We start from the raw sequence: 9,980 nt of genomic DNA on the forward strand, positions 1-9,980 counted from the left end.
CGGGTGGCCTGGGTGGGGTCCTGAGAGGTGTGGGGTCTGGGGTTGGAGGAGGATGGTCTGGGAGGAGCAGGTAGGGAGGTAGGCTGCCCTTGAGCATCTGGGGGTCTGTGCTTACCTCTGGTGGAGGGTCCCCCTCTGTTGTCGTGTCAGATGTGGTTGCCTCCATGTCTTGTGCCTCTCAATACCCCAGCGTAGGACCTAGACCTCTTGGGGCATTCCCAGTATAGATGGTCTTTTTTCCCGCAGAGGTTGCAGATCTTAGTCCGAGGACAGTCCTTGAACTCGTGCCCTGTGGCACAGCAGAGTCTACAGAACATTGCAGGGCAATCCTTACCTACGTGGCCTTCTGCTCCGCACCTTCTGCAGGTCCGGGGCATGTCCTCGTAGTGGAGGATTCTGGGGCATGGGCCGAGATTGATGCACTGGGGCAAGTGCAGGAGGTCCCCTCCTGAGCGTCTCTCCTGAGCTTGCATGTGAGGGTCCACTTACCAGTCCAGAAGCCGTTGGCGTCCAGGATCCGGGTTGACTCCCTTAGAACCGTGCAGAACCTCTTCGGTTATGTGACTATGTCCTGTCTGGGGATGTGAGGGCTGCGCATGGACACCGTGACCAGCCTTTCCTCCCGTTGTATGGGCGAATTGGCAACAAAGTTGCCGAAAGGAGATCCGGGTTCTGCCGCCTTCACTTTCTCCCAATATCTTCTGCACACTTGTAGGGAAACAAATGTGACCTAGAAGATTCCTCTCACGAAAGCCTGGATGGAGAGGGTCTCGGCCTTGGAGAAACCTTGGTCGATGATCATCTTCCTCCCGAAGACCTTCTGGAGTCATGTCTGGGATGCGATCATTCACCTCCTTCAGCTGGAGGACGACTGTCTGCTTCATCCAGGGTTGGAACCCCATCTGCGTTCTGGCATTTTCCGCTGGCCTATGCTCCTGCAGATGCAGCTGTGGCTGGTCTTGCTGGGGCGGAGGTGGAGGGTCTCTCTTCTTGCCTCCAGCTGGCTTGAGCCTGCTCCAGGTGCTTTTTCTTTTCTTGCATCTTCTTTGGGGCTATCTTCGCCTCCTTCTCGGACACCTCGGGCCTCTGCTGCGGCTTCGGTTTCAGGCTTTGGCTTCGGCTTCTGGCGTCGGCTTCCTCTGTGTCTTGATGGTCGGCTTCTCTGGCTCCTCGGGCTCTTTAGCCTTTGAAAAGGCAGTTTGGTGTCCACTACCGGGGTAGTGACACAAGAGTGGGGGGTAAGGGAAGATCGCAAGCTCGTTCCTGGCAAAGGCTAAGCCTCTAACCCAATAGCAGCAAGTAGGTGAAGCCGAATTTAAGTAGAGGATACCTCACCAGGACCAAATGGCTGGGATAGACCAAGCAAGATCCACCATATCAACTTAAAAAGCTTCAACACCCTCAAGGGCAAAGGCAGATACTACACTTGATCTTAGCCAAAAGGCCGAGAAGCGATCTAGCCCAACTATTGGCCTTGCAGCTACTGCCGTACAGCATTGTGGACCCAGCTCCCCTTCGTGACCTGATGGCCAGTGCCATGTTGTACCGCTCACTGGGTGGCCTTGCATAGCTTAGTGGTGCAGTAGTCTGCAAGAGGCATTGCAGCACCTGGTACCCCCGCCGAGGGGTGTGGTGGGAAAGCATGGGCCACCCCAGTCCTCTCCTCCCTTCTCCTCCTCCTTCTTCATTCCTTCTACTGGCAAACCCTCTCGTTTCGACACTCCTCCTGAAAGGCCAGCAGCGGAAGAAACTGTGGTTAAGCGGGCACTCCACTACGGCTCCCTCAAGCACACACATTGCCAGGTAATGCTGAAAAGGGTGTCCTTCAGGGAGAAAGGACACACCGCCAGAGAACTCTTGTCCTCTTTGCCCTCCCGGCTCACCACAGGCACCGTATTGTGCGACAACAGGGCCGTATAACACATGTGCCCTGCTTTGCGCATGTACTGAACCTGGTGGTGCAGACGTTTCTCTGCACATAGCCAGGACTGGATGACTTCCTGAGACAGGCTTGCTCCATCTGCAGCCATAGCGGCGCTTAGTAAGATCCAGCCCCAACAGAGGCTTCCACCACATAGACTGATTTGTGACACTGTGACTAGATGGAATTTGCTTCCTGCACATGCTCCAGCGTCTATGTGAGCAAAAGTTACAAATCTGCCATTACTTGGTCAGTGTGGTGCATGGAGGCAGCAACTTAGCTATTGTACCAGTGACCAGTGGCTGCAAATGAAGACGAGCGGTCAGGCTGGAAGAATGTCATTCCCATCATCTTTCTGCTTGATAATAGCCTGATGGAAAGTTGCGATGGGAGAGGAGAGGAAGATTTGTGGCAGGAGAATGAGGCTGACATTACACTCCATAGGGCACAGCCAGCATCAGGAAAAGCAAGAAGGGACACTGGCCAGCATCAGGAGGTTCAAATGGAGGAGGAGGAAGATGACTATGATGATGATGATGATGAAGGAGACCATGTTTGGGCTGCTGGACAGGACCCGTCCAACCCGCATTTGTGCTGTCACGCCCCAAGCATTGTGGGGGTGATGGGACAACAGGAACTGCTGCAGCTTGAAGAGGAGGAGATGGGTAATGAGGAGGAAGATGTTTTGGCGCCTACTAAGGGACAGGAGGAGGATGAGCCAAGGGAACCCCTCTTTCGTATGTGTGTCCACATGTTGCAATGCCTAAGGAGGGACCCCGCATTTGCAGCATCAAAAACCAGGATGATTACTGGCTGGAAACCCTTCTGGATCACTGCTACAAAGACAAAATGTCACAGTTTCTACCCAACACGGTTCAAAAGAAAGAAAAGGTAACCCTCCTGAACAGAATACTTTGTGAGGAGTTCCATGCACCACATTCCACACAGGGAACTCAAGCGGACACCGCCTCCACCGTACTGCCTTGTAGCGGCGGCAAGAGAAAGAAAAGGTGACCCTCCTGAGCGGAATACTATGCAACCGGCTTTGTGAGGAGTTCCGTGCACCACATTCCACACAGGGAGCTCAGGCAGACACCGCCTCCACCATATCTTCCTGTAGCGGCAGCAGCATCAGCAGCAGTAGTGGCAGCAGGCCCTAGACATCCAAAAGTGTAGGCTAAGGCAGGATCAGGATGCCTGGCGAAACCTGATGCGGCCACTTCAAACAAGTGAAGTGCAGGGGCATAACCATCAAGGATGGATGAAGCGCAAAGTGCACGATTTTGTTGGCTCTTTTCTGGGTGTCGGTGGTGGTGTTGACGACAGCTGTTATGAGGAGGATTCCTATCCTGACAGTAGTGACGCCATTATTTTTTGGTCAACAGGCTTGAAATTTGCCTGCAGTTGGCACAGTATGCCATCAAGCTTCTTACATGCCCGCCATCCAGTGTTCTGTTCAAAAGAACTTTCAGTGCCGCTGGCGGAGTGGTAACAGACAACCAATCACGACTGTCTCTGGAAAATGCCTCACCTTTTTGAAAATGAATGAAAGGTGGGTTACTAACAACTATCATATTCCCACTGCAGATGTGACTGATTAACTGACACAAGGACTCACTAGGCCAACCAAGATGCCTCTGTGATCCCACCCTGCTCGCGTGCTGAGTCTGTGGCTGCCTATCACCAAACACTCTAGCAGCTCAACCTGCCTCTATTAAATTTTTCATCCATGGGTGGCATTCTTCGCCAGCGTCATGCCTGCCATTGTGCGAGCTAACAATTTACTTTACATTTCTGCTGCTTCCAGGAGGCCAACAAACTGTAGAAAAACCCCCAAGTGATAGGTACTATTGCCTTTGCCTAATTTTCAGCTAAGTATTGTAAGATTGAGGGTTGGCATTTATGTTATCCACTTCATGATGCAAACTAGCAATATCGTCTACCTTCCTAACGCTTTTGGCACTACAGCAACAGTGCTGGCGCACAAAACATCTTGGTCTGGCCCTTCTACGTTTAATCACAAATTTCCAATATTTGCAATACGCACTTCGGGATGGTATTGATGATGCACTACACCCAGCGCTGGATGCCAGTTACCAATTCCGTCCAGGCTTTGTCTCAGGGTCCTCCGCCTCCTTCTCCTGCTGTTGCTGCGGCTGCCTTTTAGTACTTCATTCACTAAAATTGTATTACACACTTCTGGGTGTCTTTGACGATGCACTACACCCAGCTCTAGATGCCAGTTACAAATGTGGTCCGAGCTCTGTCTCAAGGCCCAATGCCTCCTCCTTTTGCTGTTGCTGCCTGCCCAGTACTGGATGCTGTCTATCACTCACTACATCTTTCGGCTGCTTTTTGTATTGCTGCATTGTGCCATCTGTCGGTTGTCTATTGTATTTTCTAAATTACATGCAATGGATGTGGAAAGCGCAGCGCAATCTGTTAGTTATACGTTGTATTGCAGTATTGTGAAATATCGTCTGAAAAAAAAAAAAACAGCGCCATCTGTTAGTTACCGTGGGTATCACGGTGGCTCAGGGGTTAGCACTACGGCCTTTGCCGCGATGGGTTCGACTTCCAGCCAGGAGTTTGCAGATTCTCCCCGTGTCCGTGTTTCCTCCGAGTACTCCGGTTTCCTCCCACATCCTAAAAGCATGCAGTGAGGTTAATTGGCTTCTCCCTAAAAATTGACCTGAGACTACATTAATGCCATATGACTAAGATAGGGACAGTCGATTGAGAGCTCCTTTGAATGACAGTTAGTGACACGACTGTCCCTCAAAGGAGCTGTATTATAATAATAATAATATTAATAGTTATATATTGTTGGGCATCACTAGGAACATTAGCTGTGAATTCCACAGAGCCATCTTTACGTGTAATAATGTACTGCAGGATTAGGAACACTGTACATAAATTGTACTGCATTCTTTCGTCGTTCGTTTACCAACGATAAAAATTGGAAGTGTGTACGTAGCTTTACTCTGTAAGCCTTTTATAATGCAGACATATATGATACATTTGTTACATTTTTCTTTAACCACTATGAGAAAAATGTAACAAACGTATCATTTTACTGTGCAGGAAAGAGTGTTATTTGATTGAATAAATTGCTTTATTAATCACATACTTCTAAAACAATACAATCAGGGTTCATGCATACATGGAATTGCGATGCAGCGCATAACACTACATTACAATCCCCCACCACACACTCGCAAATAAATACATACATCCCTCCATACTACGGCTTTGTGCCCTAAACCACCCCAACAGATTGTTGATCTACACCTTAAATCAGTCTGAAAACCATCCCTAAGAGCTCTTCCAGGCCCAAAGCTTTATTGAGCTCTTACAAAACTAAATACACACTTCACACTTTTCAACACTTAACATTTCTGAAGGGAACTTGGGGGGGGTGGAGGGGAAGGGGGGCCTTCTCAGACGTCCTCTTCCTCCTCCGGGAGGTCCATGAGGGTATAGTCTCTGATCAGACTGAGGGACAGTCTGCGGCAGTCCTCGATGGACATCCTCTCCCTCCGGAGGATAAGGAGCTTCCTAGCGCACCAGATAGCGTCCCTAATACAGTTCAAAACCCTGCAAGCTCCTTCGACGACTTTTTCTTCCGTGAATTCGCCGTGGAACAGACCATACAGCATAGCGCAGTATGTGATGGCTGTTCTCGGGACGAATTGGCTCAGTTCCTGTTCCATGGTGTTCAACACGGCTTGGGCGTAGGGGCACTGCCAGAAGACGTGCATGGCCGTCTCCTCTTCGAAGCGAGCACTTCTCTTCCCTTCTCTCTGGACCTGGTGCGGTGATCCCTCTGATCTCTGGGTTCCGTCTGATGCATTCGGCGAAGAGCTCTATACAACAGACAAAAAGAAGAGGTGACAGAGGGCAGCCTTGTCTGACCCAGGAGAGGACCGGGAAGGGGTCAGTCTTCCAGCCGTTCACCAGCACCGCGCTATGAATGTCAAGGTACATAAGGTTAACATATGAACAGAACTTACGGAGGGGGATACTTACGGAGGGCTCTAAGCATGAGCCCGTGGGAGACACGGTCAAAGGCCTTCTCCTGGTCAAGACTGACCAGGGCGGCGTGGATGTTGCGGTTCTGGATGTAGTGGACCGTGTCTCTAACCAGTGCGAGGCTGTCCGCAATCAGTCGCCCTGGGATTCCGCAGGTCTGACCTGGGTGGATGATCTGTCCGATAACCTTCTTTAGCCGGTTGGCCAGTACCTTGGCGAGGATCTTGTAGTCCACGTTGAGGAGAGAAATGGGGCACCAGTATTTTAGGTCACATTTCTCGCCCTTCCGCTTATACAAGATCGTAATCATGCCCTCCCTCAGCGATGGCGGAATTCTGCCCTCCTCCGCCAACTCTTCATACAGCTGGAGCAGGTCCGGGCCTACGAGATCCCACAGCGCTACGTAGAGCTCCGCTGGGAGACCATGGCAAACTGGGGTCCTGCCCCTCCTAAAGGATTTGACAGTCGAGGTCAGCTCCTCCATAGTGAGGTGAGCGTACGTGGACGTTGCGCCTGCAGGATCAAGGGTGTTGGTGATACCTGACAGGAACCGGTTCGCAGCGTCGTCATCTGTTTCTTTGGGCGAGTAGAGGTTCCGGTAGAAGTCACTGACAACTTCCATTACCTCTGACTTACCCTTCCGGGTGGCCTGGGTGGGGTCCTGGGGGGTGGTGGGGTTGGTATTGGAGGAGGGTGGTCTGGTAGAGACCGGTAGGGGGGGAGGCTGCCCTCGAGCATCTGGGGGTCTGTACTCACCTCTGGTGGATGGTCCCCCTCGGTTGTCACATCCTTGGTTGTCGCCTCCTGTGCCTTTTAATAGCCCAGCATAGGACCTGGTCCTTTTGGGGTATTCCCGGTATAGGTGGTCTTTTCCCCCGCAGAGGTTACAGACCTTAGTCCGAGGGCAGTCCTTGGACTCGTGCCCTGTGACTCGTCAGTCTACAGAACACTGCAGGGCAATCCTTACCTACGTGGCCTTCTGCTCCGCACCTTCTGCAGGTCCGGGGCATATCCTCGTAGTGGAGGATTCCGGGGCATGGGCAGAGGTTGATGCACTGGGGCAAGTGCAGGAGGTCCCCCGTGGTGGGGTCTCTCCTAAGCTTACATGCGAGGGTCCACTTACCAGTCCAGAAGCCGTTGGCGTCCAGGATCCGGGTTGGCTCTCTCAGCACCGTGCAGAACCTCTTCAGGTACGTGGCGATGTCTTGTCCTGGGATGTGGGGGCTGCGCATAGACACCGTGACTCTTCTTTCCTCCCGTTGAATGGGCGAGTTGGCAACAAAGTTGCTGAAAGGAGATCCGGGTTCTGCCGCCTTCACTTTCTCCCAATATCTTCTGCACACTTGTAGGGGCACAAATGTGACATAGAAGATGCCTCTTACGAAGGCCTGGATGGAGAGGGTCTCCGCCTTGGAGAATCCTTGGTCGATGACCATCTTCCTTCCGAAAACCTCCGCTGTCATATCCGGGACCCTTCCGTTCACTGTGCTGGAAAGAGTGTTACAGAGTAAAGCTGCGTACACACGTCAGATTTTTCTCGCCCGATAATCAGCATCGGCCAGATATCGGGCGAAAATCTGGCGTGTGTACAGTCGGAGTCTCCCCTCTCCATAGAGCAGAACAGTGCTGTATGTACAGCACCGTTCATGCATCGTGTAGTCCTTTGTAGTTGGAAAGGATCGTGAAAGATCCTTTCCAACAACAAAAATTGCACGTGTGTACGCAGCTTAAGAGATACCAACAGAGTCTGCAATCATTCAGAAGAGTGTACAATCCCTGGGGCACTACAGGTTAATTACCTGTGCTGCCCCATGGATGGTAGTGGGATTGCAGAGTTTATCTGCAGTTCAGTTCCCAGTGTCACATGACCGTGGGAACTTTGCAGTCACAGCTGTGACTGCAGGCTATCCCCGGGCACAAGTTTTCCCATTCATCACATCTAGTGCCTTGTGTTCTTGGCTAGACATACTCTATCACAGAGCACATACAACTAGTGAAGGGCTGAGCCCTTAATAGTTCCTAAAAATAACCCAAATTCTCCCATCATTGACTTTAATGGTGTTCGAAATTCGGCATTATTACACCAGAACAATATCTCATTATTCAATCGAAAAGCTGTTGAACCCAATAGTGAGATATTCGACCAACACTAGTCATAACAGCGCCATTTGTTCCCTGATCATTATTTTCAAGTTCAATAAAAGCCATTTGCACAAGTAGTTTAACCCATTCACTCCAAGATCATTTTACAGATTTACCAACGTTTTTATTGTTTATATGAAATTTATTTAAATTACTTAGTCTAAATTCAACCTAATATAATTCAGCATTGGGTCTGATTTATAAAAGCTCTCCAAGACTATCAGCAAACCTGGAATGGATTTCTATTTGCTAGCAAGTGATTAAATCCTGGACAAGATCCATTCCAGGTTTTCTAGATCTTCAGGTTCACTGATGAAAATGTATCCTCTCCAGCCTTGGAGAGCTTTCATACATCAGGCCCATTGTTTCTGATAGCACTCACTGGATCACTGCTGTAACAAGGTAAACTAGGGAGAAGGCTGTAAAAGTCTAGGCACTGGCGCCATCTTGTGGACACATATGTAATTCCAGACATACAAGTATGAGGATGTAGAATGCAGGTCACCTCTTCCTTTTATTGACTAAGATTTATTAACCACTTTTCATTTACCAACTAGAGCAACCTTTCTTAATATGTTGTACCATAGACCAGCATTTCTCATAAGGGTCTGTAAAACCCCAGGGTTTCCTTGAACAATGAGCAGTTTTATTGACACCAATGATCATTCTTTCTACTAACCACCAATATACTGCAAAAGACCTTTTAAACATTGGGGAACCCTTGAAATACAAAGCCAGTTAAAAAGTTAAAATTAAGTTCAGGTATCAGGGAAGAATGTCCCTTTCACTAGATTAATCCAAAAGCAACCCTTATAGGCAGGTTTAAAATCAGTGAGGGGCTTTTTTTCTCAGCACATGCTTTAAAAAAACAAACAAATAGGAAATAATCAAGTGGTGCTAATAATCTCATGAAAGACAATTAAACACATTAAATCCTCATAATAATAACATAAGTATCCACATTTACTGAAAATCTAACAATCACAGTCCTTTAGATCCAAGTGGAAGCTGAATGCACTCAGAAAAGAATTAGAAATATAATTGTTATACTCCAGAATCACTGCATAGCAGATTACAAAGTAAATATTCGCTCACCCCGGGCTGCGGCTCCAGTTTGCTACCTGCAGTCATGGAAGACAGGGACTAAACAAATAAAATATATGAGACTACACATTACATTATGAACCCTGTGTTCTCAGTTCAGTTCCAGGACTTGGATAACCACACTCCACTTGACAAGCCTTTGTGTTATCTGCACATATGTATTATTATTAAACAGGATTTATACAACGCCAACATATTCAGTTCACATCTTTAATTGATGAGTTGATACCTCATAGTAAAACACAGGGAACCACAGATAGTGTAAAACCATTAAAAGTAATTATTAAAGGACATATGCCTAGCATTAAGTAAAAGCAGTAACCACATTGTTCAAAAGAAAGTTCTGGCATCTAAGGCAGACAGGAACTCCTCCTAAAGTTTTGTCTCAAAAGTCATCATCAGGGATACATACATACACCTGCAGGTAATGATTAACCCTAACATACACATCAGGTAGTGGTTAACTCTTTTGATACATAAATAAACCACTTGCTTTGTATATTTAACCATTGCAATATCATAATCCATATACAGATATAACATTGCAATACAGTAGGATACAATAATTTAAAACAGTTTACTCCATATTTGCCAAATAATCCATATTTGGCAAATAAATACAAAGCAGAAACACATGAAAAGTAAAACAAAATACCCTAATTAGGTTTTACTTAATATTCCAAACAATAACATATCCAGAATATATGTATGTATGTATGTATGTATGTATGTATGTATGTATGTATGTATGTATGTATGTATATATATATATATATATATA

General features: G+C 48.0%; 1 non-coding gene across 1 annotated transcript; it reads right to left on the reverse strand.

Moving 5' to 3' along the window:
- Positions 1 to 1,269: 1,269 nt before the first annotated feature.
- Positions 1,270 to 1,456, reverse strand: LOC140330180 (U2 spliceosomal RNA). Its single transcript, XR_011920660.1, has one exon. It is a non-coding gene; the product is annotated as a U2 spliceosomal RNA (small nuclear RNA).
- Positions 1,457 to 9,980: the final 8,524 nt, after the last annotated feature.

This window comes from Pyxicephalus adspersus, chromosome 4 (genome assembly GCF_032062135.1).
Source record: "Pyxicephalus adspersus chromosome 4, UCB_Pads_2.0, whole genome shotgun sequence".
NCBI classification, from domain to species: Eukaryota; Metazoa; Chordata; class Amphibia; order Anura; family Pyxicephalidae; genus Pyxicephalus; species Pyxicephalus adspersus.